The sequence below is a fragment of the Balaenoptera acutorostrata genome, chromosome 19 (assembly GCF_949987535.1).
Source record: "Balaenoptera acutorostrata chromosome 19, mBalAcu1.1, whole genome shotgun sequence".
NCBI lineage: Eukaryota > Metazoa > Chordata > Mammalia > Artiodactyla > Balaenopteridae > Balaenoptera > Balaenoptera acutorostrata.
In genome coordinates, this window is record NC_080082.1 from 5,110,797 (window position 1) to 5,135,995 (window position 25,199).

The 25,199-nt window shown below is 56.7% G+C and overlaps 1 protein-coding gene across 4 annotated transcripts in view; it reads right to left on the reverse strand.

The window, feature by feature from the left end:
* The window catches only part of OSGIN1 (oxidative stress induced growth inhibitor 1), a 54,057-nt gene that overhangs the window by 10,612 nt on the left and 18,246 nt on the right, over nucleotides 1-25,199 (reverse strand). For 2 of the 4 annotated variants that reach the window (XM_007182579.2, XM_007182580.2), the window contains exon 1: nucleotides 139-280. The exons of 1 other annotated variant lie outside the window; for it this stretch is intronic. The gene's annotated coding sequence lies outside the window, so the exon portion shown is untranslated. Of the gene's footprint in view, nucleotides 1-138; nucleotides 281-25,199 lie in introns of those variants that run through there. One more of the 4 variants, XM_057533952.1, reaches the window with a different exon arrangement.

The following is a 25,199-nucleotide window of genomic DNA, read 5'->3' on the forward strand; positions in this document are numbered from 1 at the left end:
TGGGCACGGCCGGGAGGGGCGAGGGCGGACCCTGGGGTGGGGGGCATCATGCTGGTCCGGGGAGCCCGCGTGGCCACCCCTGCCTGGGAGGGACTAGCTTCTCCCACCGCCCCCCCATGCCTCGCCTGGGCCACTCACCTGATGGGCAGGGGTCGAGGACACTCGTGAGCCTGGCCTGGTCAGGCACTAGGAGAACCAGGGGTCACGGTGCCGGCCGAGGGAGCAGGACACCCATTACCCCGTGGGGATCCAAGAGGCTATGAGAGGCCGGGAAGCGAGGGTATTTCACGGGTTGGGAGGAGGCGGGTGGTGGGCGGGGCCAGGAAAATCACTTTCATAAGCGTGAGTCAGCAGGGGCCCCTGGATGAATGAACTTGCACACTTGAGGGAGGGCGGTCACGTTGCCAGCTCCGGGGCACGGCCTTAAAGGGCCCCTACCCGGGGCGGGGGGGGGTGGAGGGGTGGGGCCGGTCCATGGTGGGGTGGGGCCCGGTCGTGGCCAGGCTGAGCCAACCTGGCCTTTCCCCTTAGGGAGGCGGAGACAGTCCTGCCCAACGTACAGTCAAGGCGGCCCCTTTAAGTGGAGAAAGAAGTCCTGGTGCCCTCATTCCACCTGGTTCTACGTGGTGTCTTCCCGCTTCTCCCCTCCCCCTCCCTCCCCGCAATAGAAAGCCCTCCGGCACCAGCCCGGTGCAGGCTGGGAACCCAGCTGCCACTTCCTGGGCAGGCTGCCTCAGTTTCCTCATCTGAGAATGGGGCTAAGTAATAACTCTCCCTCCTGGGTGGTCGGGGCGTTTCAGGGATGTCATTCTTGGTGACCGTGCCTAAAACATGGTTCATGTCTTCTTTTCTTCGTTATTTTTTTCTCTTTAGCCTGTAGCATTGCGTGCCTCACATTTTGCCGATTCTTACTCATTTTATTATTTTATCGTCTCTCTGCCCAAACCAGGATGTGGGTTCTGAGTGGCAGGAAAGTGTATCTCTGTCTGCTCTATCCTGACCGCTCAGCACATAGTAGGTGATCCAGGAGGAAGGACGGGAGGGCTTGAGAACAGTACTCGGCCCAGAGACCTCAGTGCATATTAGCTGTTATTTCATTACTGATGTGACTGTCACCCCCGTCCTCCTCACTTGCCTGGGGACTTCCCTGCCAGCCCTGCGGCCCCACTAGGGCTGGGACCAGGGTTAAGCAAGGAGGCACTCACCTTGCATACCAAGTTTAAGGGGATGCCAAAAACACTCAGTGATCAAGAAAACAGTATTTTGATGCAATTGAAAAAAATAAAAATTAATGCCAAAAAATCCAAGATAAACGAAAATGTTAAAATTTCAAACAAAGATCTGTAACCATGCCATGCCAAGCTGTACTAGAGCCTGATGCAAAAAGAAAAATCAGAATACGCATGCTGTCTGTATTTAAAACTTTGACATTTTGTTCATCCTGGATTTGAGGTGTTACTTTTGATTTTTAAAAATACTGCATGAACACACTATGTGCCTTGATTATGGAGTGCTTTGCTGCCCCTTGCATTTTGTGCTCGAGGCGACACCTCTCTCCTAGTCCTGGCCCTGGTGGCCACAGGGGACAAGGGCCCTGCCGTGGAATATGCACAGAGGGGTGGCAGGGGACCAGGAGGGGCGGGACCGGGTCTGACCGCTGGGCTCCTTTGGGCACAGGGGGCGGGGCCCGGGTGAAGGATGGCTCTGAAGATGCGGAGTGCTGCTGGGACCGGAAGAGAAGGGGGAGAAAGGAGAGAGAGAGAGGTTGAGGGGGGGAGGAGAGAGGGGTGCCCCACAGGGAGGGGCTGGTGACAAGCGTTTGGGGGGCAGTGAGAGGAGCTGGGATGAGAAGGGAGACCCTGGGGGACCAGGCCCCACAAATCACGTGACTGGTCCAGGCAGGGCTGCATCTGGTGCGTGGTGGGGTGGGTGACAGCTGGCTTCTGGGCTCAGCTCTACGGGCCGGATGAGCTTGGGTGAGGCACTGCGCCCTCGGGGCCTCCCTTTACCCAGGAGAAATGGCACTCATAGTCCTTTCCTCCTGGGGTCCTCGGCAGCAGGGACCCTTGGCGTCACGTGACACAGTGTGACATAACATGCAGGAGGTGGCAGGAAGTCCATTGCTCTAGACCTCAGCTCCCTGGCTGGCTTCTAGCTCTGCTGCACATGTGCTGTGTGACCTTGGGCTGGTGGCCCACCTCTCTGGGCCCCTGTTCCAGCGGGGCTTTGTTACCAAAACTCCCTGACACCTTGGTGTGCACCCCACACACACCAGGACCTAGTCTGTTGTTTGCACACACCAGGAGCCGTGACGGCCGAGGATGGAGCTGCCCCTGAATGTCCCTCTGGCACAGGCTGCATCTTTCCCCAGCAGCCCTGCCTGCCCACCCCCCGCCCGCTGTCTCCACCTCTCCATCCCAGGGCTCTGGTCTGCAGCCTCCCGGTGGTTTTGGTGGGTGTGTAAACTGAGGTCAGAGACTCCCACCCGGAGCATGGTGGGGCGGGGCGGGGCTGAGGCTCAAGGTCCGGAGGGAGAGCCTGGGAAGGAAGTGGGCTCCGGGCACCCCCATCTCTGAGTCTGGCCGGTCTTTCCTCCCAACCTGCCCCGCTGCCCCCACTGGCCCTGACCCCTTTTCCGGATTTTGAAAATTTGCTGATATGGGAGAATTGTGGGCGGGATATGGACTTTCTTCCCTGTCGCCTGTTTACCTGACAGCAGATTATCAGAAATAAAATGTGTTGAGTTGCTTCCAGAAAGCTCGACTAAGACAAAGACTGATAATGTCACAGGCAGACAAAGGGGCAAAGGTTAGAGGAGCCACAGAGAAAGAGCAAAAAGGGTCTTTGCAGGTTGACTCTTGGGGGACTGGCTCTCTTGGACTCCACTGGGTGCCCCGATTCCTTTGGACCTGCCCCGCCCCCTTCTCGGCCATGACTTTGAATATTAAGCACCGGAAGTGTGAGCCTCCTCATTCTGATGTGCTATAAGTAGGGCTCAGATGCAGCAAATAAAAATATGGGCACCCAGGTAACTTCCGGAATTTCAGATAAACAAGAAATAAACTTTGAGTGTGTCCCATGCAATGTTTGGGATATACTTATGCTAAAAAATTTTTTTTCATTGTTTATGTGAAATTCAAAGCTACCTGGGCAGCCTGCACTTCATCTGGCAAATCTAGCCTTAAGTGTAAAATATTCGCTAGATTTCAAACTGTTAGTAAAAACGAAAAACAACTAAAAAAGAAAAGGCAAAATGGCTCAATAATTTCTATATGGATTCCAGGTTGAGATGAATATCGTGAAAATATTTTGGACATCTTGGGTTAAGTGACATAGATGATTAAAATTAGCATCACCCGCCTCTTTGTTTAACGACGCTTTTGGAAAACTCACAGTTACACACACAACTCTCATTTGGCTTCTGCGGGACGCTTGCACCAGCGGCTCGTGCAAACGGGGACGTTTTGGGACATTCCCGGGTTTAGCACCAAAAGCCCCGCCGCGTCCCAGGAGCCCCTCAGTTCCAGGTGAACCAGGATGGCTGGTCACCCTGGGCCATTGCAAGCGGCTGGCGCCTCGCTTCTGAGCCTCACTTTCCCACTCCGTGCCCTGTAGTGCCAGCATGGGGCTGGCAAGGGGGTAACCACTGGCCCGTGCAGCTGAGGGCAGGGGCCTGGCTCATGGGAGCAGCCTGTGCTTGGTGTGCAGCCCCCTGCCCCCCAGGCTCCCCCCAACCCCCCCCCCCGGCAAGTGCTCGGGAGCTGGGGAACCAGGGGAAGAGAGGGGAGGGGTAGCCTCAGGGCGCTTCCCTGGGGGTCCTGGTATTGAAACAGCCCTCACATCAAGCCCACCATTCCTCCCTCCCTAAGAATCCCCAGGACGTGGACTTCCCTGGGGGCGCAGTGACTAAGAATCCGCCTGCCAATGCAGGGGACACGGGTTCGAGCCCTGGTCCAGGAAGATCCCACATGCTGCGGAGTAACTAAGCCCGTGCGCCACAACTACTGAGCCTGAGCTCTAGAGCTCACGAGCCACAACTACTGAAGCCCGCGTGCCTAGAGCCCATGCTCTGCAACAAAGAGAAGCCACTGCAATAAGAAGCCCGCGCACCGCAACGAAGAGTGGCCCCTACTCGCCGCAACTAGAGAAAGCCCGCGTGCAGCAACGAAGACCCAATGCAGCCAAAAATAAATAAATAAATTAGAACAAAAATACAAGATAAAAGAAATCCTAGAACTGTTCGAAGGGGCTGTTCTTGGCCTCTCCTCATCCCTCTCCTTTGGGACAGCTCCCATGGCTCTGCCACTTGCCGGGCACTTCCAGGCACTGGGCACTGTGGACACAAGGTTCTTTATACACAGCTGAGGCTCAGAGAGGCCAATATTGAGCCTGAGGTCACACAGCGTAGGTGGCAGAACTGGGGCTTGAACCCAGGGCTGCAACTGCAGAGCCTGGGCGCCTGCAAGAAAAAGGCTGACCACGAAGGAACTAAGGAAGGAAGACAGCCTGCTTCCTGTCTCAGACACAAAGGCACAGACCCCTGAACTCTCCCGGAGGGCCCCCTATCTCCACGGCCACCCCCTTTATGAGGCGTTCACACTGTAAGGTGTTTGGGGGATTGCTACATTTGATCTGTTAACCAGTCCAGTGAGGAAGGCTCGGTGCTGTTATTCTCCCATTCTACAGTTGAGGAAACTGAGGCCCTGAGAATGTGAGATGTAGCCCTGAGTCATGGCAGGGCCGGCCAGTGCATGACAGGAGAGCTAATATTTGCCCTCGCCGGTTAGAGTCTTGTCATCCACCGCATTCCATTGATTCTCCCGATAACCCACAGAGGTGGGCAAATATTTTCAATAACAAGTTTCGTTTACAGATGAAGAAACCCGGAGGGACTTGCCCAAGGCCAGGGGCAATGAAGTGGGGAGAGGGGATTCAGAGTTGGGTCTGTCTGGTGGCAGAGCCTGTGCCTGCTGCCCCAGGACATTGGTGTGAGCTGCCAGGGCGCAGGGCAGGTTCACGCCCTGGATAGTCACGAGAGATCCCCCGGGGGAGACGGTGTCAAAGCTGGGGAAGCCCACATCCTGCCCCCGCATGGAGAGAACCAAGGAGGGCCCCGGGAAGGAGTGTCTGCACAGGGTTGAGGCTGGGGGTCTTCAGCTACATTCTCTGCTTCCTGATTGCCCCCTCTTTTCCTTAAAAACCAGGAGGAAAGTTTTGGCAGGAGAATGAATGTGTCTGCCCAACAGTCAGGGTGGACAGGGGTCCAGCCCCGGGTGTAAAAGGCTTCCACTTTGGAGTCAGACCAACCAGGATTCTGGCTCCATCACTTTCAGCTGTGTGATTTTGGGCAAGTGACTTAACCTCTCTGAGCTTCCGTTTCCTTATCTGTGAGCTGCAGACAGCACAGCGATGCTTCTCATCCCTGCTGCACGTCAGAATCACTTGGTGGAGGGGGTTTAAAGATACACTAACACCCAGGCCCCAGTCCCAGAGACTCTGACATCACGGGGCTGGGATGCGGCCAGACACGGGAAGTACCACTGGTGATTTCCATGTGCGGCAGGGCTGGGATCCTCTGTCCCTGCAGCTGTTGGGGGATGAGCTGAGATACAGCTGAGGAACCGCCTGGTCCATAGAGATGCCCAATACATTGGACTCCCTTCCATCCTGGCGGCCCATCTTTTTGTAAACCACATTCGTTATGCTGTTGCAGGAACAGCCATGAGGTCTAAAAGAGAAACACGTCTTTGGAAGAGGCAGGCCACCAGGATGGCAGGGGCCAGCTGGTGACCCTGGTGGGGCCTCGACCAACCGGACAGACCTCGATGTCACCTTGCTCATTTACCGAGATTTGGTTTCCTCAACTTTGACTTTTGAACTTGATGGAGGACTCGACATTGACCCCCACGGCTTTTCATCTCATTCTATGCACAGGCATCCCCTGAGCCTAAATTCCAATCCTAAGGGAAAACCCGGAAGCAGAGACAAACCCCAGCCACGACAGACAAGGAGACACGCACCAAGCACTGATATTTATAGCAAGAACTAAGCAACTTCCGTGCTGGCCACTGAGACCAGTGCAGCCAGCGGGAGCCAGTGCTCAGAGAGGACCATTCGGCAGCCTTTGGAAATGGCAGTTACAGAGCCAGGAGGCAATGTGGAAACTCTCTATGATAGAAACAAGTGAAGCAGACTACGTGGGCCTGAGGGCAGGAAGTGGAAAGGAATCAAGGAAAAAAAAAAAAAAAAAGAAGCTAGAATATTTGCCAGGGCCAAGGAATTGTAGATGGATTTTTTTTTTTGGTTTTATTTGGCTGCGCCATGCGGCACAGAGGATCTTAGTTCCCCAACCAGGGATCAAACCCGTGCCCCCTGCAATGGAAGCATGGAGTCCTAACCACTGGACCACCAGGGAATTCCTGTAGATGGATTTTTAAAATTCGAATTTTCACTATCTTTGTATAATCAATAGTAATAATCATAAGGAAAGGCAATTCAAGATGAGGATTTTCTGTTTCATTTTGTTCACTCATGTATGCCTTATGCAGGGCCTGGGACACAGTAGTAGCTCAATAAATACGAATTGAATGAGTGAATGAATCTTGCTGCTTTCACACTTTCCTGACAGATCCTTAAAAGATTTTGAGCACGAATGCCCCCCCCCCTTGGCTTTATATCACGTGCATATAGATTGGCGTGCCTTCTGTATGTTTAAATCTTTGATGACAACTTTGCAGTGGCTTGAAGACAGAGCCCTGTGGTACACCATTAGAGACCCTCCCACTAGTGGACACAGCTCTATCATTGGCAGAGGGGTGAGTGAAAAGGGTCCTGTCTGTGGAGTCAGAAACTCTGGGTTGTGTCTCTGGAACTTACTAGCTGTGTGTCCTTGGGCAAGTTACTTCACTTCTCTGAGCCTTCATCTCCTCGTCTATAAAATAGGGACACCTGTCCCTCAGGGTAGCTTGCTGCTTGGCACGTTGTGGGTTCTCAGCAAACTGTGGATACCGCCACCTGTGCTTCCCACCATCCAGACATTTTCACTCTGAGCAGAGAGTCATTTTCCAATCATCCAGCCCACAGTTCCACCCCTCCCCCACAAGTATCCTCTAGTGCAGTAGTTCTCAAAGTGTGGTCCCCGGACCAGCAGCACCGGGGAACTTATTAGAAATGCAGATTCTCAGGCCCCAACCTAGATTCACTAGATCAGAAATTCTGGGATGAGCCCCGCCGTCTGCATCGTCACAAGTCTTCTGCGTGATCCTGAGAACCACTGCCGTCCACGCCACCCTCCGGACCCGTCTGCAGGCCCCACAAGACAAAGGAATGACCGTCATCTGACTCGACTGCTCCTGGAGAAGTCGCGCTGAGTACTTGGGCCACTGCTTCTTTCTCCCTCCGGCTGGTAATCCATAAGCAATCTGTGGCCTGGGGCTGGAGTGTGAGCGCGTGCCCCCTCGTCCCTCAGAAGCCTGGGGCCCACCTGCTTGTCCCTGACCTGGAGGGTCCTGCCGTGTCCTGTGAGTCCTCTTAGGGCATGTCCCAGGCCCCTCAGCACGCCGAGCGGTGGTTTTGCCGAGGGCTGCGACCTGCCCTGACCTGCCCCTCCTCCAAGCTTCCGGGCCCTCCTAGCAGGTACGTGGCTCCTTCAAGTCCAAGTTCATTGTCCGGGCGGACAAGCTGTCCTGGGGAAGCCGCTGCTGTTGCCCTTTGGCCCAGGGGAGCCGCGGCATCACCTTCCTTTTTCCTTTTGCCCCACATGCTGCTAAAAAAAGCCCCGTTTGCTGTCCTTATTGGATTTCACATACCCTTCAGGCCTTGCCTTCCTGGGCGGTGGTGAGGTCAGGGCCTCAGTGACCTCATTCACTGTCCTTCGTCCTGCGTCCTGCGAGCTGGACCTTTCCCCAGGGACTGGACGGGCTGGGAGAATAACCCCAGGGACATTTCACACGTTTCTCTGCAGAGAGCACCTGTGAATTCCCGGGAAGAGAGCTGCGGGGCTTCGGGGTCTCGTGGTTGCCGGAAGCAGGGTTCCAGACTCCTGTCCTTCCTTACTGAGGCCCCATAAGAGAAGCCTCCAGAGTCTCTTATAAACTGCAAATTAGACCCTGTACCTCCTCTCCAGCGCCACCTCCAGGGGCTCCTGGCTGTCCTCAGACCTGCCTGGCCTCAGGACCAGCAGATAGGCCCGGCAGGAACGGACCTGGAGGGGGTCCCACCTGCCCCGGCTCTCAGGGTCCCCCTGGCACCCAGCGCCTATGCTGTCTCCTGCCGGCTGCCCTGCTCTGCCCACGATCCCCTGCCTCACTTTCCTCTGGTTCCGGGCAAACCTCTCTGGATCCAGCTCTCTGCTGTTCAAATGAGGCAGGGATAACCGGAGCTTGCATTTCCTGAGCCCTACCGGGCGCTGGGCTTATATACCAAGGGCTTATAACCCAGGAGGCTCCTGCCTTGCCCACCAGACCAGAGCCAACACGCGCTTCATGCCCAAGTGTCCCGCGTCAGAGAGAAGACGGTACAGGGGAGCTTTGGAGGGAATGGGGGTGAGGGCGGTGAGGGTGACGGGGAGCCCCTTGGCAGTGGTAGCACTTCCGCTGAGGTGGCCTGGTCACCCAGGGAGCTGGTGGAGGAGGCCGAGGGAAGGCAGGGCAGAGACACTCCCAAGCAGAAGCCCTCCAGATCATCAACTGCACTGCTTTGTTTGAAGAACTAAAGGAAGGCAGGAAGGGTGCAGGGGAGCCGGAGGGGCCGGCCGGGGACAGGCCGTGCAGAGAAACAACCTGGGCATTACCTGGGCTGCAGTGGGAGCCCCTGACCGGCCAGCGAAGCCCCAGAGCAGTGGGCAGGCTGTGGTGGCTGCTTGGCGAGAAATGGCAGTGCCTTGGGCCAGGATGCTGGCGGTTTAGGCCGAGAATAGATGGGCGCTCGGTCCATTCTGGAGCCGGCATCAGCATGACTCGATGACAGGTTATACTTGGGGAGTGAGCGGTGCCGCCCTGCTAAATGTGGAACAGCTGACTGACTCCCTCCAAAGGAAAAGCCAGGATCGCCGTACCTGCCAATTCCTACGGCCTAAATACTCCCACCACGGCTGATCTGAAGCTACCAACTCCATGTGCGGAGTTGGGAAGAGACAAGCATAGTCCCATGTGAGCCGACCCCAGGGGTCAAGAATACCAGCCATTCTCCTGGTTCGAGCAAGGCGACGGGTGCATCTTCACAGGGCCACTGACTCTGGGGACCTCCCTGGTGGCACAGTGGTTAAGAATCTGCCTGCCAATGCAGGGGACACAGGTTCGAGCCCTGGTCCGGGAAGATCCCACATGCCACCGAGCAACTAAGACCGTGCGCCACAGCTACTGAAGCCCGCGAGCCTAGAGCCCATGAGCCACAACTACCGAGCCCACGTGCAGCAACTACTGGAGCCCACACGCCTACAGCCCGTGCTCCGCAACAAGAGAAGCCACCGCAGTGAGAAGCCCGCACTCGCCGCAACGAGAGAAAGCCCGCGCAACAACGAAGACCCAATGCAGCCAAAAATAAATAAATTTATAAAAGAAAAAAAAAATAATACCAGCCATTCTCCTGGTTTGAGCAATGCAACGGGTGCATCTTCACAGGGCCGCTGACTCTGGGGCCCCCTGGACACAGGCAGACCCCGTGGGGATCTTGCAAAGCAGCTTAGAGGCGCCACTGGCTCGGCTGAGGTGACAGCGTGGCCCAGGGGAGGGAGGGAAAAGTGGCACCAGCAGCAGAGAGCGGGCCAGTCAGAGAAAACAGAGAGACTGGGATAAAAATGATAACGATAAAAGCTACGATCTATTACATCCTACCCAGATGCCAGGCTGGTGCTCAGTGCCTTGTGTACCATCAATGTGCACGTCCTTCTCCGAGGCAGGTCCCATCACCAGCCAGCTTTACAGAGGAGCAAATCGAGGCACAGCGAGGGGCCGAGCCAGGCAGCCTGATGGCGGCAACCTCCCCTGCTGCCTACCTTCCCAACTGAGCCCAATTCCTTCTCCAAACACAGAGCCTTCCTTGGGAGTGGTTGTGTTTTCTGAAGAAATGAGGCCTGCTTGGTCTCCTTTGATACTAGCCTGAGTTGAGACCAAAATGAACCACAGCTGGTTTCTGGTTCCTCATGGTCACCACCTTCATCCTTATCCCCATCGTCTGTCATCTTCGTCATCATGACAGCCGTCACCTCCACCATCATCACCATCTTCATCTTCATTTTCATCATCTCCATCATCTTCATCCCTATCACCATCATCACCATCTTCATCTTCACCACCACCGTCTTCACCATCACCACCATCTTCATCACCATCTTCATCATCATCATCATCTTCATCAGAAGCATCACTGGGTAGTGGGATAACAGGACTGTTCCTTACATGTAGTTCCAAGTTATCTGCCATGGCCGAGTACTGCCTGTACATTTTAAAGGGGGGCAATCCCATGGTGGCATTGAGGTACTGTGATTGGAGCTGGGTAAGGAGATGGCCGGGACAAGGGGGTGCCTGTCTGAATAGACGAGAGCCCCGCCTTGCTCACAGGGCTGCATCCCGCAGGACCTGACAGGCCCTGGGCTCTTTGGACTGATGGGGCAGACAGCATGCTGGGCAGCCTGCCATCTGACCTCCACTGCTGCCCGCCCTCTGCGGCGCTGGGGTGCCGCCCCCGGGCAGGGAACCTTGGAGGCTCTGCGCGTTTGGTGCACGGTTTGGGGTGCAGGAGCAGCCTGTGTGGGCTCGGGGAGGAGGGGTGCTGAGGTGTCCGCTGCATGAGCAGGGGGCCCCAGACACCCTCGTCACGGGACGATTCCTGCACTACAGGTGATGACGCTTTGACAGTGGAATCGGAGGCATGGGGGCTAAATCATCATCGGGCTGGGTGTGGCTCTGCTCTCTTCACGAGTCTGGGCAAGGATGGGCTGGTCCACCTCTGGCCGTCAAGGACTCTGGACCTGACTCCAGGCCACTGTAGCCTTCTTCCTCCTTCTGGAATTCAGACTCCATCCTCTATTTGATGAGGGTGGGCAGATGCTGTCTCCCGAGCCAGGGGGCAGGAGCAGGTCATCCTCTGCTCTTGTGCCCTACTCCCCTGGGAACTCTGGGCCCCCTGAGAGCTGAGGTGCAGGGTCCCGGGCACCAGGACGTCGACACTCAGAGGGAGCTGCCCCATGAGCCCAACGCCTCGCTTCCCAGGTGGAGAAGCTGAGGTCCAGGAGGGGAAGTGGTGCCTCTAGGGCCACTGTGCTGCTTCCCCCTAAGAAGGCCAGGACTCTGGGGAGGGGGCTCCATGCTCCCCCGCCCTTCAGGGACTCAGTCAGCAGGCGTCTACGCACCAGTGCTGTGCTAGGAGATGGGCACACGATGCTGGAGGAAGATGCAGGTCTCGTCCCCAAGGAGGTGACGACCCAGCGGGGAGATGAGCGGCTGAGCATGTGAGTGAACGTCCTGTCACCAGTCTGGCCATGTCAGGAGAGGCCCCCAGGAGACAACTGGGCCGGGAGCAGAGTGTGGGAAGGACCCACTGGGCTAGGAAAGGTCTTCCAGGTGGGGGGAGTGGCAGGTGCAAAGGCCCTGAGGTTGGAAGGAGTCTTCTGAGAAACCAAAAGGGTGCGTGTGTCTGAGTGAGGGCATCAGCTGAGGCTGCAGGGGCTGACAGTAGCCAGGTCACGCACGGCCTGGTGGTCTTTCTCCCAGGAGCAAAGGGAAGACCCCAGATGAGGGTCACGGGATCAGACTCGCATTTTGAAAAGATCGTGGGGAGGATGAAGGCGAGTGTGGATCGGGGGCTGTGGCGTCTGTCCCAAGAAAGCATCAAGGTCACGGCCACTTTCTGTCCCCAGGAAGAAGCTCCACCTGGGTCGGGCCATATTCCAGACACTGTGTGTGTGTGTGCGTGTGTGCGTGTGTGTGCGCGTGCGTGTGTGTGCATGCGTGTGTGTGTGTGTGCGTGTGTGTGTTGTAGGGTATGAGATGCAGACAGGAGAGGTGGAAGTGCCAGTGGGTGGAAATTGCTGAGGGGTTAAAGGTCACAGGGCACGCGGGCATGGTCTGTCCTCCTTCCCGAGGGTGCAGAGCTGCCCAGTGGGCTCTCCTCTCCCTGAGCCCGCGTGGTCTGTCCTGGGCAGGGGCAGCCATCACCCTGAGTGCCCTCTTCCTTCTCCTGGGACTGGCCTGTGTGGTTGCTCCCTCCACGTGTGCGGGGGTGTTGGGTCTCTGGCCGGGGCCTGGGGTTGTGGAGAGACAGGTCAGGCTCCTGAAGCCACTGACATCAGTGGGCCCGCCCCGTGCTGGTGCCTCTCCCAGGGACGTCATGGGGAGGACAGGAGCCCGGGTCCCGGCAGGATCTGGGTCCTGTGAGTCTCCTGCCCTAATACCACCATGATTACACCCTGAACCTCCCCTCTTCCCTGGCAACCGTGGGATTGCATGTGTGTCTGGGAGCCCCCAACCCCCCAGACAGCTGTCCTGGTTCAGTCTTAGCATGCTCTACCCTACCCCAAGCTGCCCAGAGACCCCTCTCCCAGGGCCAAAACCAGGACAGATTACAGGATACGCAGGCCTGGAGCAAAATGATAACGCACGGCCCCTTGTTCCACAGTTAGGAAGAATATCAAGATAGGGAATCCTCCTGCACTGCTGGTGGGAATGTAAATTGCTACAGCCACTATGGAGAACAGTACGGAGGTTCCTTAAAAAACTGAGTTACCATATGATCCAGCAATCCCACTCCCGGTCATATATCCGGAAAGGACAAAAACTCTAATTTGAAAATATACATGCACCCCTGTGTTCACTGCAGAATTATTTACAATAGCCAAGACATGAACGCAACCTAAGTGTCCATTGACAGATGAATGGATAAAGAAGATGTGGTACATATACACAATGGAATATCACTCAGCCATAAGGAGAATGAAATAATGCCCTTTGCAGCAACATGGATAGACCTAGAGATTATCATACTAAGTGAAGTAAGTCAGACAGAGGAAGACAAATATCATACGATATCACTTATACGTGGAATCTAAAAAATGATACAACTGAACTTATTTACAAAACAGAAACAGATTCACAGGCATAGAAAACAAACTTACGGTTACCAATGGGGAAAGGGGGAGTGGGATAAATTAGGAGTTTGGGATTAACAGATACACACTACTATATATACAATAAACAATGAGGACCTACTGTATAGCACAAGGAACTATACTCAATATCTTATAATAACGTATAACGGAAAGGAATCTGAAAAAGAGAGAATCACTTTGCTGTACACCTGAAACTAGCACAACATTGTAGATCAACCATACTTCAATTAAAAAAAAAAAAAATCAAGATGGCGATAGCAGAGCTTAAACCCAGCGAGGGCCCTTCTGAGCCCCGAATGCCTGTGAAGCGGCCCTGGTCCCATTTAGAGGTGCAGGAATGGGGGCCTGCCAGCCAGTCATTTTCAGGGTAAGAGATGCCTCACAGCAAAAGAATTTACCAAGAGTCGGGCCCTGAGCTCTTTCTCTCATCCATTCACGCCACGATCAGGTTCTGAGCTCCTGCCAGACACCAAGCGCCACAGAGGCCCCGAGACTGGAGGTTGGTCCTGACTCTGGCCTTGGACGAGCACCCCGCACCCAAGGTCTCCACGGCCCCTCCTCACCAGGCCTCCCAACACTCACCAGCCTGGGGCTCCTGGTGGGCTTCTCCCCGGCACACTCAGGTGCCTGCGACTCGATGGCTGAACGCACTGATCCCCGGGGGGGGGGGGGTCCCCAGAGCAAGGGGGCACGACATCCTGTCACTTCCCCACCATGCACAGCCCCCCATCTGTCTGTTACCGAGGGCCTCCCCATCTCTCGCCTGCATTGTCCTGCAATGCACTAACCTGCATTGTCCCCGTGAGTTCTATGCAGTGGGTGTAACTTTTAACTTACACACAGTGCAGTGCACGCTTAAGTTTGCAGATGTGCACGCCCACGTGGCCACCACGCAGGACACGCGCGGCCCCCTGGAATGCCCCCTCCTCTGACTCTGGTCCCCACGCATTAGTGTTGTCGGCTCCCCATCTTGCCACCAACGGCATCGCACAGAATGTTCCCTCTCATGTCTGGATCTCTGGCCCTGGGTCCGCTCACGCCGGTGCGTGGGTCGTGGGTCCCTGCGTTTAACCGCTGGGCAGAGCCTCACCGTCTGCATCCTCCACAGCTTGTGTGTCTGTTTCCTGGACATTTGGTTGTTTCTAGCTTTTGCTATGATGGTTCCAGAGCGAGCCTTTGTGGGGACACTGGCTTTCGTTTATTGGGGTGAATGCATAGAAGCGGAAACGCCGGGTCACAGGGAAGGCGAGTGTGTGAGGTTACCAGACACTGCACGTGGCTCTCCAGAGGGACGCACCACCTTGGCCGGGTCCCTGTGGCCGCCGCCCGGCTGGCCCCCGCCCCCCGACACCAGCCAACTTCCTGCACGGGTAGCTGGCCACGCCATTCCCTCGCTTGTTTTGCAGCCAGCCCCTGCCTTGGTGGGGGGCTGGGCGGGGGTGGGGAAGTTCCAACTCGGTGGCATGACCCGGCCCTCCACCACCGGCCCTGTTTATCTCCCCAGCCGTATATCCCTGGCTCTGTCCCACCTTGAACCTCACGTTCCAGCCGTATCGAAGGCCCACAGTTCCTTGCACACACGTCATTTCTGTCCTTCTGCGTGGACTGTCTTTTCCGCCGGGAGCACACGTCCCTCCGTCGCCCTCCTGAGGGCGGCCGCCTTGTCTTCTCAGATCTAACCAGAGCATCTTGGCGACCTGCCGACGTCTCCCGGGCCCTGACCCGCATCCTTCGGCCCACTTCCACGTGGCTGCTCGAAGCCACCTTGGCTGGGGCTCTTGTGAGCACGCCAGGTTTGCACCGTGGGAGGGATGCCACACAGTCAGGACAGCCCCTTCCTCCCAGCTACGTCCTCAGAGCCCCGCAGGATGCCCGGCACACAGGAGGCCTCGGTAAACGTGCAGTAAATGCTCAGCTTCGTACAGTAACGCCCACACATCCAAAGCGTGCACGCCCGTGTGACCACCACTCAGGGCAAGACATGGAACACGCCCAGCTCTCGTCTGACTTTTGTCCCCTGAGGTTAGTGTTGCCTGTTCTTGAACTTGACATAAAAGGAACCACACAGAATGTTCTCTCTTGCGTTTGCCTTCCTTTGCTCGCTCCGGACTCCAGCCCTGAGAGGCACATTCCTTGGGCCTGAATCCTGCTGCCTTGGTGGCCGGCGACCTTGGCAGCCCCTGCCTGACTGATTTCCTCCCTCTCCCAAGATTTCTCTTCCCCTTCTGTCCTCAGCCCGGGTCGGGGCTTTGTCAGCAAGTCGCTGCTTCCTAAGCGGGAGAGGCGTTTTCTTCCTGTCATCAGCAAGTTATCTTTGAAATCCAGGGACCCAAGCTGTGGCACTGCCCTGGTCCCACGCGCGTGGGGTCCCCAGGCAACCGTCCCTGTTTCCAGTGCCTCACTGCACCCCCTCTTTGCAACTACCTGGCGGTTTCATCACTGTAAGCTCGGGCCCGTGCACGTCACCTTGGTCTACCTGGCCACACCTCGGAGCTGAATTCTCACGTGGGGTCCCAGAGCATCAGCACCGATCACCTGGGAGCTCAGAAGTGCAAGTTCTCGGGCTCCACTCCAGACTCGCTCTCTGGGAGAAACTCACTGCTTTCTTTCCTTTATTCTCATATTCACAGCACCTCTGACCCCAGATGTGTGGGTGTCTGCCCTCAGCGACTGAGTCTCAGACCCCAGCTGGGTGTCCTACAATTCAATTCAATTCTGCCGCCAACCAGAGATGGAACAGACCCCACAAGTTACGGGCGCGGTCCCACCAGGCTGCTGCCCCACTTAGATGCCAGGCACAAGCAGTTGGCCCCCAGGCCACCCACACTTCTGTCCGCCTTGGCCACAAATCAGAGGTTCCCACGACCCCCTCCTTGGCTTCACTAATTTGCTAGAGGGAACCCGGGAAGACAGTTTACTTACTATTGTTGATTTATTACAAAGGGTATTTTAACGGATACACATGAACAGGCAGATGAAGAGACAGACAGGGGAGGTCTGGAAGGCTCCTGAGCACAGGAGTTTCTGTCCCCTGTGGAGCTGGCGTGCGTCACCTCCCGGCATGGGGACACGTTCACTGACCTGGCAGCTCTCCAAACCCCACACTTTAGGGATTTTTATGGAGGTTTCATCACGGAGGCACGATCGATTGTTAACTGACTCCCCAGCCCCTCTCCCCTCCCTGGACGAGGATGGTGGGGCTGAAAGCTCCAAGCTTCCCATCATGGTCCTGGTGACCAGCCAGATCCTGAAGCTGTCCCCGAGCCCACCCAGAGTCACCTCATTAGAACAAAAGATGTTCCCCTCACCCAGGAAATTCCAAGGGATTTGGAAGTTCTGTGTCCAGAAGTGGGGGTCAAAGATCAACCATTAGTATAAAACATGCTCCTAGCATTTCATCATGTAGGAAATGACAAAGGTTTTAGGAGCTCTGGCCGGGAAGCCAGGAATGAGGACCGAAATATGTATTTCTTATTATATCATGATATCATGCTCACTGAATCAGAAACTTGGGGGTGAGGCTTGGCAATCTGTGTTCCCACAAACCCTCTGGGGGTTCTGATGCAGCTCGAGTGTGAGAACCGCTGATTCCTGGCTTGTGAACATGTTGGTGATGAATCAATCAAAATGGGAACACAAATTCCCTGGAGTAGAAGTATGTTATTACTCTAAAAATTGCAAAGGGGTTCTGGAGCTCAGGGCTGACGTGGTCTGCTACGTCATCAGAGCACCAGCCCGAGCCTCCCTGGTCACAGACGCCTGCCCCACACGGAGGGCCATGTGGATCAGGTGTCTTTTGTCTCCCTGAGAGCAGGGGCCTGGCGTGCTAATTATCTGCCACTGGCTTCTCCCAGATCCATGCTCTCCCTTCTCTGTCCTGCTGTGAGCCGCGGGAGGCTGAGGCCCTAGCCAGCTGCTTCTGGTTGGATTTGATCAAAGGGAGAGGCAGGAGGCAGGAGGTCAGAGGGCAGGAGGTCAGAGGGCAGGAGGAGGGAGCAGTCAGGGCAAACGTTGCACAACCAGCTTCAGGGGGTGAACCAGCCCCAACTGGCAGTGTTTGCCAATTTCTGTGGTGTAAATGCTCCCACCGCGGTCAATTTCAAGTTACCCCCATGACAGCTCTGCCCGCTGTCATGAGTTGGGAAGAGATGTGCAGGAGTATTTCCAGATACATCCATGTGGGGAACCTCACGACCATAGCTCGTAGCGAAATGGAGCAAAGTCATTAGGGAGTGATGAATTTTGAGTAGATGTTGTCTTTGCTTTGAGTATAATTTATTAATTGTAAGTTCATATAATTTAATTCTCAATAATGGGAGCGCCTAACAACTGGTTCACGGAATTTCTGAAGGCTTGACAGCCGGCCCTCACAGGTGGGCAGGCCACTGGGCCGGGTGACACTTCCTCAGGCTGCCTGTCTGGAGCGCCCTCTGTGGCCTGGCTCCAGCCCTGTGACTCCTCCTCCTGGTCTGGCTCTCACCCGGCTCCAGGGATGCTCTCTCCTCTTGCCTCTTTAGCCCGGGGAGAACCCAATGTCTCTCCCTGTGCCCCGGTTGGGTGGCCCAAAGGTGGTGTCCTGGGGTTGGGGGACAGTGAAGCAGAAGCCCATCCCTGCCTGAACCCCAGCTCACTTCCATTTCTGTCAGTTATCAACGTTCTGCATAGGATGTCAGTGGAAGAAATGATTCTGAGACCAGAGGTCAGAAACCCGGGGTGAGGGTGGTCGGGGTGGGGGGCGGGTACGGTGAGCTTCTGGAGGACAGAAAGGTACTCAGCAGAAGTGCCTGCATACCTCCGGCATCGCGGGTGGGCGTGGCGGCGGGAACCCTCTCGGGAGGTGCTCTGGCCGCATCTGTCATGATGACAGTGCACATGGCCTTGACCCGGCAATGCCTCGGGAGGTATGTGTCTTAGAGGCAGACTCAGACCTGTGTGAAATGATGTTTGCCTTGAGTTATCCATTACAGCATTGTTTAGAAGAAAACGGGACACGGCGCAAGTGCCAATCGTCAAGAGACTCGTTAAATAGGTTCTGGCACATTCTTACAGTAGAATATGTTACAGCCATTCTTTTTGGGATGGCACGAAAGGTTCTCCATGACTGCGAGTGAAAACAGGACATCAGGATGGTGGGCAGACTTTGCTTCCATTTGTGCAGGAAAAGAAGGAGGGCAGGGAGGGGGGTGGGAGGAGGGAGTGGTAAGAGTGGAGGGACAGGTCTGCTGCCTGGGAGGACACGCCAGCACCTGCAGCAGGCGTCTCTGGGTGGGGACCTGCCTGGCTGGGGACTGACTTCTCACTATAAACCCACTGGCACTTTCTGGATGTTGGGCCATTTTCCTGTACCATCTGGTCAATAAACAGATACAGTTCAAACAGGACTGAATACGGGCTCCTGAAACTTGACAGATGCCTCTTCCTGTTCATTCTCAACTCGGCCTCATCACCTTGGACCCCTGAACTCGAGTTAGGCCAGCCCCCGACCCCCTGCTGGCTGACCAGGGTGGAGGCACCCAGCCAAGGCCCTCCAGGACCCCCGGCTTGGCAGGAAGGACCCTGGTGGTGACTTCTCTCTCCTCCAAGGGTTTCATGTCCATCCTGCCCTCCCTCTGCTCAGCTCCGTGGCTACACCCGCCTGAGGAGAGGGGCGTGAGAGCTGGGTACAGAGTAATGCACCCACAGCCATGCCCAGGATTCGGGCGGGGAGGGGTGGGGACCATATCTGCCTTGTACACCCTGCAGCATCTGCGCCTGGCTCAGGGTAGGCTGGCAACTTCTCTTGACTGCCTGACCGCTGGACAAGGACCCAGCTGCTCTCATTTGAGGCGGTCCTTCCAGTGAAGGAAGCCTGATTCAGGCGTTTTTGCCTTCCTTTCTTGGAGGGAGGGTAGTTTCCACCCTGACGCATCTGATGGCGAGGTGTACGGGGATGGCTTTACAGCAGCATTTCTCAAACTCACTGGCCACGCACCCTTTCTTCAAGGTGCATTTTGCAGAACTAGTGTTCCCTGGAACACACTTTGGGAACCCTGGGTTAGACGGTTCTATAAATAACCACTGTCACCCTTAGAGGCCTGGGCGCTGGGGTTTTAAAAGATTCCCCAGGTGATTCCCACGTGCAGCCAGGGTTGAGAATCACCGCTCCAGAGCTAGGTTCAGTGGGTGGGGCCAGAGGACGGTCCTTTGTACTGCGATCCTGGGTCACATTAATAAGGGCATCATGGGCTTCCCTGGTGGTGCAGTGGTTGAGAGTCTGCCTGCCAATGCAGGGGACACGGGTTCGAGCCCTGGTCTGGGAAGATCCCACATGCCGCGGAGCAACTAGGCCCGTGAGCCACAACTATTGAGCCTGGGCCTCTGGAGCCTGTGCTCCGCGACAAGAGAGGCCGCGACAGGGAGAGGCCCGCGCACCGCGATGAAGAGTGGTCCCCGCTCGCCGCAACTAGAGAAAGCCCTCACACAGAAACGAAGACCCAACACAGCCAAAAATGAATAAAATAAATAAATTTTAAAAAAAAATTGAAGGCTTTAAAAAAAAAAATAAGGGCATCACCTACAGAATGTGGGAGGTGGCGGTCCTGCTTGATTCAGCACCAATCGATAATCAACGGGAAGGGAAAGGCTCTCTGAGGAAGTGACGTTTCCACTAAGCCCGGAAGGATGGGTGAGGAGCCTCCAGGCAGAGAGGACAACACTGACGAAGACCCTGGGGCTGGGAGGGCCTGGTGGGTGTGAGGGTGACAGTGGGATCAAGGGTGCCGAGTGCTGGGGGTGAAGAGAGGGGGTGATGGGGAGGAGGGTGGAGGCCCAGCCACACAGAGCTCTGAGAGGCAGTGTGGTGAGGAACCTGCCTCAGGGGTGCTTCCCAGCTGTGTGGCCTGGGCCAAGTGACTTAACCACTCTGGACCTCAGTTTCCCCACAGGTGGCATGAGGATAAAAATAGCAAGCCCTGCACAGGTTTGGGAACGGCCCAGAACGCTGAGAACTGTCCCCAACTCACGGGGAGCCCTGCAGAAAGGCTGGCCTCCGCCACCAGCCGCAGCGTCACATCATCATTATTAATGGAGGTGCCCAGGAGGCAGAGCCAGCCTAGAAACCAGGCCACCTGGGGCCTGGGGTTCTGGGTCTTTTCCATTCCGACTGCTCCCTCCCACCTCTCCCTGCGTACGCACCCTCATGCGTAAGTGTCTGCGCTGGCAGGGGCGTGGGGTCTGGATCCCTTCCAGGCCCCCCACGGGGAGCTTCTGTGTCTCTAACGCTGTGACCACATTCCTGGAGAGGAGGCTCGGCACCCCCGCCCACCCCTGCAGGCCTGCCACCTCCTGCTCCAATGGGGCAAAGGCTACCGGGTCACGGGGGGCCTCGCTGGCGCTCTGAAGGCGGGGGAGCGGCGTGCGTCCCTCCGTGCTATCCTCCTGGCTCTGGCCAGGACTGGGTGAGGCAGGGCCCTGGGCGGGGGCCTGACTCCGTGCCCCACCCTCCGGCCCCGAGCAAGCGACCGGCAGGGGGAAGATGCAGCCAGGTGGAGAAGGGGGGACTCAAGAGGCAGGACCTGCCCAGCCACCTCGGCTCCCTGCACTGGGAAGCCCGCCCTGCCCGGGTGCCAGAGCCGGTTCCCCCTCTTCCCGCCAGCCCCCTCCCCAGAGCTGCTCTTCCTTCCTTCCAGCTGCTCAGAGGCAACCTTTACACCCCGACCCAATCAGCAGATCCCACCCACTGTACCTGCAAATGTATTTGGACTTTGACCACTTGACACCACCCCAGCTGCTGCCACATCTGTGCCCTGTGTTGCTGCAAACCTTCTAACTAAACCGGCTCACTAGCACAGTCACATCAAACAAAGCTGGGGGGGAGGGGGAGAGGGAGGGGGGAGAGGGAGGGGGGAGAGGGAGGGGGCCCTAGCCTTGCCACGACTTCCCTCTCACCTGGGGTGTAAACCAGTCCTTTGCGACCCGGCATCACCTGTCTGATCTCCTCTCCCGCCTCTCTGCCTTCCTGGGCCTCCCCCAGGCTTGCTCCCACCATGGGGCCTTTGCACTTGCCGTTCCCTGGGCCTACGATGCTCTTTCCTCAGACATCCACGTGACTTGTTCCTCCAATCCATTTGGGTCTCTGCTCATATGTCTTCTCAGTGGCCAGAGCACTCTGTATAAAACAGCAGCTCCTGGGACTTCCCTGGCGGTCCAGTGGTAAAGAATCTGCCCTACAATGCAGGGGACTCGGGTTCGATCCCTGGTCAGGGAACTAAGATCCCACATGCCGCGGGGCAACTAAGCCGGCGCGCCACAACTACTGAGCCTGCGCGCCTCAACTAGAGAGCCTGTGTGCTGCAAACTACAGAGCCCACAAGCCCTGGAGCCCGCGTGCCACAACAAGAGACGAGAAAACCCGCATGCCACAACTAGAGAGAAGCCCGCTCACCGCAATGAACGATCCCGCGTGCCACAGCTAAGACCCGATGCAGCCAAAAATAAAATAAATAAATACATAATAAATAAATAAATCTTAAAAAAAAAAATAGCAGCTCCTACCCTCCTCACCCAGCTGCCTCTTGCCACACAGCCCTCGCCACCACTTACACACTACACACTTACTTGCTCATTTGTTTGTCTGAATCCCCACACTGGGATCCCAGTTCCCAGAGGGCAGGGTGTTTTCTGTCCTGTTCCCTGGTGGATCACAAATGCCTAGGATGGGGCCTGGCACGTAGGTGTTCCATAAATACCACTGCATGAATTGGGCTTACGAGCACGCCTTAAGCGAGGGACAATCGAGACCAGAGGCTCCTGGGTTCCTTCCTCTGGGGCCGACCTTTCTGTTCCTGGAGACATAACATCAGAGGGGTCAGCTCTTCCAGGGCACCTTCAAACCCCTGGCTCCCTGGGAGCGTCGACTGGCCTTCAGGTTTCTCATCTGTAAATGAGGGGGTCGGCCTGGGCTCCTCCCCTGGGACTTTCCATCTCAGACGTTCTGGATGCCTGTCCTTCCCGTCCCCCCATCCGTTCTAATATCCAGGGGCTTGGGAGTGTGTAACAGGAATTGGCGGTCAAGGTGTAAGCTGAGCCACGTGAACTGCTACCAGGCAAACCCCATGTGTCTCCACGTCATTGTTTAGACATCATCACATCGTGGGGAGAGGAGTCTGGAGGAGTGGGTGGGTGGCCTCCCAGAAAATACATCCAAGTCCTAACCCCAGAAACTTACGAATGCGGCCAACTGAGAAAAAAGGGTCTTTGCAGATCAAAGTTAATCAAGTTAAGGAGGTTGAGATGAGATCATTTGGATTTAGTGTGGCCCTAAATCCAATGACAATTGTCCCTGTCACAGAGAGGGATCTGACAGGGACAGGGAAGGCCATGTGACCGCAGAGGCAGGGCCTGGAGTGATACAGTCACGAGCCAAGGGAGGACGCTCCCGCAGACCCTGGGGGCTGTGCGCTGCCCACGCCCTGATCCGGGGCCCCGGGACCGTGAGAGAACACATTTCTGTGGTGTTAAGACGCCCAGGTTGTGGTCGTTTGTTATGGCTGCCCCAGAAACCTCCCACAGGAGGGACTGCAGGGGATTAAAGCCTGCAGGGAGGGCTGCTGAGGATTACCTTTCCCTCAAGTTTCAGCTCCGGCCTTTCAGCTCAGTCGAGCCCGGCTGCATCCTGCTCCCGGTCCTGGGATTGGGGTGGGGTGCATCGGGCAGGGAGCGTTCCGGGTGCAGAACCACCTCCCCTGGGCCACACCCGGGCAACGCCTGGGCGTGGTGTCTGCCCGAGGTGCAGCCCAGCGAGGCTGGGCACACAGGGCAGCCTGGCTCTGCCTGAGCTCAGCTGCCTGTGGCTGTGGCCTGGAAGCCCCGAGAGCTCTGCCGTCAGCCTTGGAGGCCAGCCATTTAAACCAGGACAACAGATCGTGGGAGTGGTGTTCCAGCAACCACCCGGAGGATGGGGTCGGGGGCGCCGCTTACAGACCACTCACCCCAGCCCCGGGGGCTCGGCGCCCCACCTGCATCACATCACGGGGAAGCTGTGGTTACAGGCATTTCACAGACGAGGAAACGGACGCTGCACAACCTTCCCAAAGTGACCCCCGCAGAAAGTGGCAGGGCTGGGGTCAGGGCCCAGTGAGGTCGCAGCATCCCCTGTCCGGGGGGCGGGGGGAGGACTGGCTGGGGCCTTGGGCATCCCTGGGGGCTGCGTGCCTCTGCAGGACTCGAGGGGGGCCCGCACCGTGAAGCACGCGGTCTCCTGGGGGAGCTGGTTCGCCAGAGACTCTGAGTCAGAGCACCCGGGCCTGTCTCCACCAGCCTGACGCGGGGCCAAGGTGGCGCCAGAGGCCTAGGAGGGCAGAGGCAGGGAGGGAGGCCTGGCCACCCTCTCCCCCTCGGCCCCCGAGTGGCAGGGGCGTGGGCACACTGGCGAGGGCTGCTCCTTGCGGAGGGTCCACAGGAGTCGGTGGGGAGCTGGCGCTCTGAGGAGAGCCCGGGCTCTGGGCTGAGATGGGAGTGATGGTGGCCACTTACGTGGGCTGATGATGACAGGGAACGATGACGGGTTCTGGCACCTTCTGCACGGGGGGGTGGGGTGGGGGGAGTGTGCTAGGGCCTCCAGAGGAAGCTCCCGTCACCCTCGCAGGGGAGGGACCAGAGTTAGCCCATTTTACTGCTGGGGACACTGAGGCTCAGGGGTCACAGCGCTTTCCCCAGATCGCGTGATGGCAAGCACAGCCCTGGGGCTCCCGACCAGGGCCCCTGACTCCACAGCCCACAGGCTTAACCCTCCTCGCTCCGGGGCCACGGGGCCACAGGGCCTGGCCGCCACCTCTCTGGAGCTCCCCCTCTTCTCTGGCCCCTTCTCGCCGCAGGCCGCCTTCCCTACCTGGTGACAAGTAAGGCTGGGTTTGCAGGGCTGACAGGTGACCAGCGCTGGCTGGGGAGGAGTGGGCACAGTGGAGCTGGCCCTCCCCTGGGGGCACCCCGCCAACCTGGCTGTGGCATCAGGGGAGCAGGGGGACAGGAGGCCAGGCTGGCCTGTTTGTCGCATCACAAAGCCCTATCCTGGCGGGCGGGGGTCTGCGGGGGGGAAGCCTGGACAGCCTCTGCCCCGGGGTCCTGGCTGGGCCCTGCTCCTTCCCTCGCAGTACCTCCACCAGCGCATCCTCGGCCTCAAGGGGGGCACCCTGAAAATGGGCACCTCTTGCCAAGGTGAGCCCGAGGCAAGGGGAGGTGGGCAAGAGGCCCCACAGTTGGGTGGTTCAGAACTCTGGTCTCGGGGGCAGACATCGCCATGGCCAGCCCACCGCCGCCCCGCATCCGTATCCCTCCCTCCCCCCGGCCTGAGTGAGCCAGAGCCCCCGAAGCAGCTGCTCCTTTAACCCCGTCCTGTCTGTGAGAAGAGATGCCCTCAGGCGACCTACACGCAGAGGCGGGTCCACATCCAAAGCTGAACCCCGGGAGCTGTGCGAACAAAGAAGAGAAAGGGAAATCTCTCCCAGCAGCCTCAGGAGCAGCGGATTAAAGCTCCACAAACAACTTGATGTACCTGCATCTGTGGAATACCTGAATAGACAACGAATCATCCCAAATTCAGGAGGTGGACTTTGGGAGCTAAGATATGTATATATTTTTCCCTTTTTCTCTTTTTGTGAGTGTGTATGTGTGTGATTTTGTCTGTATAACTTTGCTTTTACCATTTGTCCTAGGGTTCTGTCTGTCCATTTTTTTTTTTACTTTTAAAAAATTTTTTCTTAACAATTATTTTTGACTTTTTATTTTAATAACTTTATTTTATTTTACTTTATTTTATTTTATTTCCTTCTTTCCCTCCTTCCTTCCTTCCTTCTTTCTTTCTATTTTTTCTCAGTTTTATTCTGAGCCGTGTGGATGAAAGGCTCTTGGTGCTCCAGCCAGGCATCAGGGCTGTGCCTCTGAGGTGGGAGAGCCAAGTTCAGGACCCTGGTCCACAAGAGACCTCCCAACTCCACGTAATATCAAACGGTGAAAATCTCTAGGAGATCTCCATCTCAACACCAAGACCCAGCTCCACTCAACAACCAGCAAGCTACAGTGCTGGACACCCTATGCCAAACAACTAGCAAGACAGGAA